Consider the following 6,000-nt stretch of genomic DNA (forward strand, 5'->3'; position numbering starts at 1 on the left):
CGTTATTGCACAAACGATCATGAACAGCAAAGAAATACAGTCCGCCAACTGGTTACACGAAACAGTACATTAGAAGAGGAAGCTGCGCATACAAAAGCCATGTGTAAGTACAAGATAGGAGGATGTGTTATAACCAGGGTGTCGAACCGGAACCGAACCGAACCGAAAACCGAAACTGAACCAGTTTTTTTGCCGAAACTGAACCCGAACCCGAACTGTTACTTTTTGAGCACGCTGAACCTGAACGGGAACTGAGCCGAAAAAAGAAATAACGGTTACCGGTTCATGCCGAAACGGTTCGACCTTCCATTGTTGATATTGCAAAGTCAATGCAATTCAGGCCTTTTTTTCCTTTCACGTACCATCAACGTCGTACCCGCTCGCACACTTTCCCCTCCAGACAATTGAACACTATCACGCTCTATGTAACAACAGGGGAAATGAATGAGCACCAATGTAGCAATAGTCTGTTGCTGCTGGAAGCGCGAGCGTAGTGCAAGATAACGAAAAGAAATGTCATTCTCGGCAGCTAGTAGGGGATATAAAACGACTTTGCCCTTCCCTAGCTGTGACTTCATTGGAGCAATCAAGCTGCAGGAGTGCTCCACTGCGCAACGGTGAAAGCCCACACCCGATGTCTGCAAACCTTTTCCATTTAATAACTTCCGACACCTGCAAATTGTTAATACTTGACAAGTGTGACCGCAGGAGCTGATTTGATTGATTGTAGGGTTTAATGCGCCGACGCAACACAGGCGATGAGGCGCGCCGTAGTGGAGGGCTGCGGATTAATTTTGACCACCTGGGGATCTTTAACGTGCTCCGAAATCTCGTACACACGGGCGTTTTTGCTTTTCGCCTCCATCAGAAAAGCGGCCGCCGCGGCCGGGAATCGAACCCGCGACCTCGTGCTCAGCAGCGCAACGCCTTAGCCACTGAGCCACCACGGCGGGTAGGAGCTGCTCAGTGGCTAAGCCGTTTGTTGTTGACCAGAGGTGGCCTCGATCTCCCTTCTCCACGACCGTTTTTCTGAAGTAGTTGGAAATCGAGAACGTCCGTGTATCAAGATTTGTTTAATATCACCAGCTGGTTAAAATAGGTCTGCCGGCCTGCAACATAAGCTGCACCTCGGAGCAGAGATATAGCACGGGGCATCAAATGCGCCAGTTTTTTTCAATGTGTTTACACGGAAAATAACAAAAAAAAGAATGCGCGAATCTCGTTATTTTAAAATATTACGGAAAAAGTAAGTAAAACCGAATAAGTAAAAAAGAGCACCAAAACGTGGATATTGCTCTATACTTTTCTTTGCCCCGCTTTTCACAACATCAATGCGAAGAAAGTGAGTTTCGTGGTCCGTTTTTGAGGACAGTACAGAGGACAAGTTTCGTATTTTTTTACAGATACAAATAACAACCGATATGTCAGGGAAAACTGTAAAGGTGCGCAATTGATCCTTGGCAAGAAACTCAGCCCTCGACCATGTCTTGGAAGCAGAAGCAGTAATAAAGCAGATGACACGTGCAGAAAGGCAGTCCACTACCTCACACTGTCCCATTCGCCCACCGATCATCCTTTCTGCTTGTTCTGCAGTTTTGTCTCTTTCAGATCTGCTTTTTTTCGAAGGTGCACTTGTACAGCCTCACAAAGTTTTAATAATATAGCGGGAGCGACGACCGATCGGCATGTCAGCGCCTTATCACGTAGTTCACCGGCGTAATAGGCGAGAGTATGCGCACGCGCATAGAACTACCTGCTGTGTGGAGCGTTGTCTGCTCCGCTGTTCTTTTCAGGGCAACACACCCCCTGTGTTTATCTTGCAAGACCGTTTCGCTACCGCCAAAGGTAGCCAAGCAGCGTGGGGCACAAGTTTTATTTTTATCAGCTTTTTTTATTTATCGCATTATATAGCGTTACGGTAGGAAGATCACGGTTGAGCTGGGGGCACCACCTTGCGACTTATGGACACTGCAGGCGTACCACTCACTGCCAGTGGGAAGCGGGCGATGTGTCTGGCATTGTAAAATACAGGAGGCGATGATTAAGCACATAGTATTTCATCATGTGTAGCCATGTTATGGCCCCAACCGGGTGCTAACGTTGCCAGTGGTCTCGTCTTGGGATGCTTGATTGATTGATTGATTGATTGATTGATTGATTGATTGATTGATTGATTGATTGATTGATTAATTGATTGTAGGGTTTAACGCACCTACGCAACGCAGGCGATAAAGCGTGCCGTAGTGGAGGGCTCCGGATTAATTTAAACCACCTAGGGATCTTTAACGTGCGCCGAAATCTCGTATACACGGGCGTTTTTGGTTTTCGCCTCCATCAGAAAAGCGGCCGCCGCGGCCGGGAATCGTACCCGCGACCTCGTGCTCAGCAGCGCAACACCTTAGCCACTGAGCCACCGCGGCGGGTGTCTCGGGTACGATTCCCGGCCGCGGCGGCCTATTCTGATGGAGGCGAAAAGCAAAAACGCCCGTGTGTACGAGATTTCGGCGCACGTTAAAGATCCCCAGGTGGTCAAAATTAATCCGGAGCCCTCCACTACGGCGCGCCTCATCGCCTGCGTTGCGTCGGCGCGTTAAACCCGGCAATCAAGCATCAAGGAAGCAAGGCGGGTGTCTTGGGATGCTGGTGCGCTCTATGTTTTGCGGCTTTGCTGTGGGACTTACGAGTTGTAACTACACGTTCTTCCGTTAGTAGATGCACACACGCATACGTCTGAGTACCGTATATGCTATACCCTCACAAGATTGGTGTAGGCGCCGAGAACCGCTTGCGTTAGCTGAACATGTTGGTACTTTCTACATCAGAATAATTGATGCAGTTGTGTACCGGCTACATTACGAGTCTTCCGTACTCTCTTGCAAGGCGGAAAATTAGGTGTTCAAGATACCGCAAAAAACGCAGCTTTCCCCGTGTTCGTACTTTAAAAAGGCACTGACACAAAATTTTGAAGGCGAGATAATTTCGGAGGTAGATTGGTGTGAACACACATACGTCATCTGCAAAATATCAGCGGCGAATACAGTCTATATTTAAAATCAATTTTAAAGTGTGCAAAACGCAACCCAGCAGCCAGCAGAGGACCTTTCGCAATCGACAACTCCTGAATATTTTGCAAATAAACAACATCCAAACACGTCACTTGTTTGTGTTTGCCGCTTCCGCACTGCCGGCGTTTTTCGCCGGCTCGCCGCTCCATCGGAAGGCGGAGCTTCTGCTCTCGAGAACGAACGACCCGATCGTTCGCGGTGGAGGCGCCGTGATTTCGTCGGCCCATCGGGCAGCTGGCTGCGACCAAAGTTCTACAGCGATTCTAGGCCCTCTATTTTTATTACTTTTTATTTACATTGGACGCGAAAACGCGCCGGAGACACAAAAAGACCACTGAGCGAGCCGCACGGTCGCTGTGCAGGCGGCGGCCACGGCCGCGAAGTGGCGCAGGCCGGCGCAGGTGACTCGAGTGATAGCTTGTTACCGCTGCACGAAATTGGACCCAAGTCCCAACCATGTCAGCTTATATGAGAAAGGAGTTAAAGATGCGATGGCGGGTTGCATTAAAAATTGTCATCTGCACCGCTTACGAGAGCGGCAATCGAATATCGACTGCAGTGCTAAGCCGAACACATCTGTACGCGGACCTGTAGGCAAACCGGCCGGCTGCTCCCAGCGCGAGTCTTGCCACCCACTGTCTCGAGCGTCGCGCGTCGTTCTCTAGCCGCGGCAGCATTTGCACTCGCAGCGCCTGAGTCACGTCCACGGCCGCTTTTTAATTAAACAGCTCACGAGATCAGTACATGGGGGCATTCGCAGCAGTTGCCGGCGACGCGGTTTCGACAGTGCTACGGCTACGGCAGCTCTGCTCTGTGATATCGCTCCGACGGTCACGTGGTCAGCTTTGTTCACACAAAATCCATCGTTTCGTGGCGCTCGCTGAAACCGAACTGCGACTGGCCGCATTGAAGAGAGAGAGAGAGAGCTCTTTATTAGATGAAAGCAGAGAGGTTTGCCGGCATGTTCCCGCCTGCATGCTACTCTGCGGGGATGGGGAGAAGGGAGTAAAGGCCCTAAAAGAAGTAGGGCAGAAGAAAGAGGGAAAAAGAAGAGATTAAAAGAAAAAGTGAACACGAAGCTTTGCGTGGTGACTTAAAAGTCCATATGACCTCACACGTAAAGTTCTAAATTGTCTCTGCGAGGCCGATTCCGTGTAAATAGTCAAATAAAGCAACCAACACTTTTCTCTGGGACGATGGAGAGGGCCAGTGTCCAAGGAGACCTTTCGAAGATATAGATGCGTTGTTGAGGCACTCAATCTTTTCTGCGAGGTGATTTCTTTCTTGTATGTATGCCGGAAAGTCTAGAAGGACGTGCTCTACTGTTTCGGGCAATCCACAATTATCGCAATTGGGGTTTGCAGTTAGACCGAGGCAATGGCGGTAAGAGTTCGTGAGCGCTGCGTTGAGACGCAACCGGTGGTAAAGGGTTTCAAGCTTACGTGGAATCCGCTCTGGTAGCCTCATTCTGAGTCCAGGGTCTATATGGTGCAGGAAAGGGTGCCGAGTTTCAGGACAAGACCAGAGGCGGTTTCGCTCCTCTAAGGCAAGCTCCTTCGCTAGCGCCGCGGCCTCGTGTTTTGTGAAAAAAATCTTTCTTACATTTCTCAGCTGTAGGCCTCTGCGAGCTGCCTCATCCGCTTTCTCATTGCCGAGAATGCCGCATTGAAAATGCCTCTAATTAAACAACCGTCACACGCTGAAGCAAATGAGGTTTCTACAGGTGATAAGTAGGTCACTAGCTACTTATCGCAACAAAGAAAAACAAGATGCAAAATTATTGTCAGAGCCCCTTTAACATGCGCTTCACTCAGAAACTTGAATAGATTGTTTTTGTTTTATAAGTTGGAAACACTGTTTTTTTACATTATACGAGTTGAAAGTAACTGTCCAGGTACAGTGCAACGTTGCGCCGGTCGACCAATTGGTAATGCACCGAGACTAATGCATTCTGCGCTGTCACGCGTGAAACACGGCAGGATGACTGCTTGAGTGACAAGAGGGATGCCTTGTCTGCAAGCCCATTGATAACGCTCAGCGTCTTGAGTTTCTCTGTGCACACACCGCTCCTTCGCATCTTCTAAATCGAACGAGTGGCTGCGAGCCTTTGCTCGAATTTGAGATAAGCAGAATTATTGCGTTAGTTATCGCATTAGTAACATAGGGGCTGAACGACCATTAGAGCATTTAATCACCAGTACGCATCTGTGACTACGCGTTTCCTACCGTTGCAAGGATCTTCTCGTAGTTTCGGAAAAGAACGCTGCGGTTCATTCTATTTGTACGCCCGAGCAGCAGCATGAAGCAGCTTAATAACGAAAAACAGAACTTAAAGGCAGATAATAGACGTGTGAAGGGGAAAGACCAGAAACGGCTTCTGGCAAGGGCATTCAAAATAGAGTCTGTTTTCCACATCCTCATTTTTGTTGCTCTCAGCACACTCAGAACTTTATCTGTAAGGTCAATATACTGTGCGGGGCTTCTCTAGGCACGACAACCGCGGAGTGGCGTCAAAAGTGTTGAACTTACCTAAACAGTAGCTTTGATGGTTTACGCCCACGCTTTAGTGATCCGCCGCGACGAACTGTACCTGACCCATGCCAGGTGAAACGGATGGTGCCGTCGTCTCCGACGGCGTCGAGTGCTTCCTTCTTGAAGCAACCTGCATGCATTTATCACCTCGCTTCGCCGCCGTATCGCTGCCTGCTCTTTATGTCGGCACCTTCTTCCCCGAAGCTGTAAAAAGGATAGCGACAAAGCACTGGTGGAAGATACAGCCTGTGTCGTGCCCACAGTATTTCTTCTGTTTTTTTATTCAGGTACCCTGAGGGCCAAAGTGGGCATACATAGGCACGTTGCACCGATTTTTTCCACGAGCAGCAGTGTCATTTTGCAAGTCATGTTGGTGTGGAGCGTAAAGTTTTGTAGGAAAGAT

At 49.0% G+C, this 6,000-nt stretch overlaps 1 protein-coding gene across 4 annotated transcripts in view; it reads right to left on the reverse strand.

The window, feature by feature from the left end:
- LOC144170704 (putative transporter YutK) overlaps positions 1 to 5,782 on the reverse strand; it is a 29,328-nt gene extending 23,546 nt beyond the window's left edge. The window contains exon 1 of one of the 4 annotated variants that reach the window (XM_077700655.1): positions 5,595 to 5,782. The gene's annotated coding sequence lies outside the window, so the exon portion shown is untranslated. The remainder of the gene's footprint in view (positions 1 to 5,594) is intronic. The other 3 variants (XM_077700654.1, XM_077700653.1, XM_077700652.1) reach the window with 3 other exon arrangements.
- Positions 5,783 to 6,000: the final 218 nt, after the last annotated feature.

This window comes from Haemaphysalis longicornis, unplaced genomic scaffold, assembly GCF_048455015.1.
Source record: "Haemaphysalis longicornis isolate Haplotype H1 unplaced genomic scaffold, Haemaphysalis longicornis Haplotype H1 scaffold_2, whole genome shotgun sequence".
NCBI lineage: Eukaryota > Metazoa > Arthropoda > Arachnida > Ixodida > Ixodidae > Haemaphysalis > Haemaphysalis longicornis.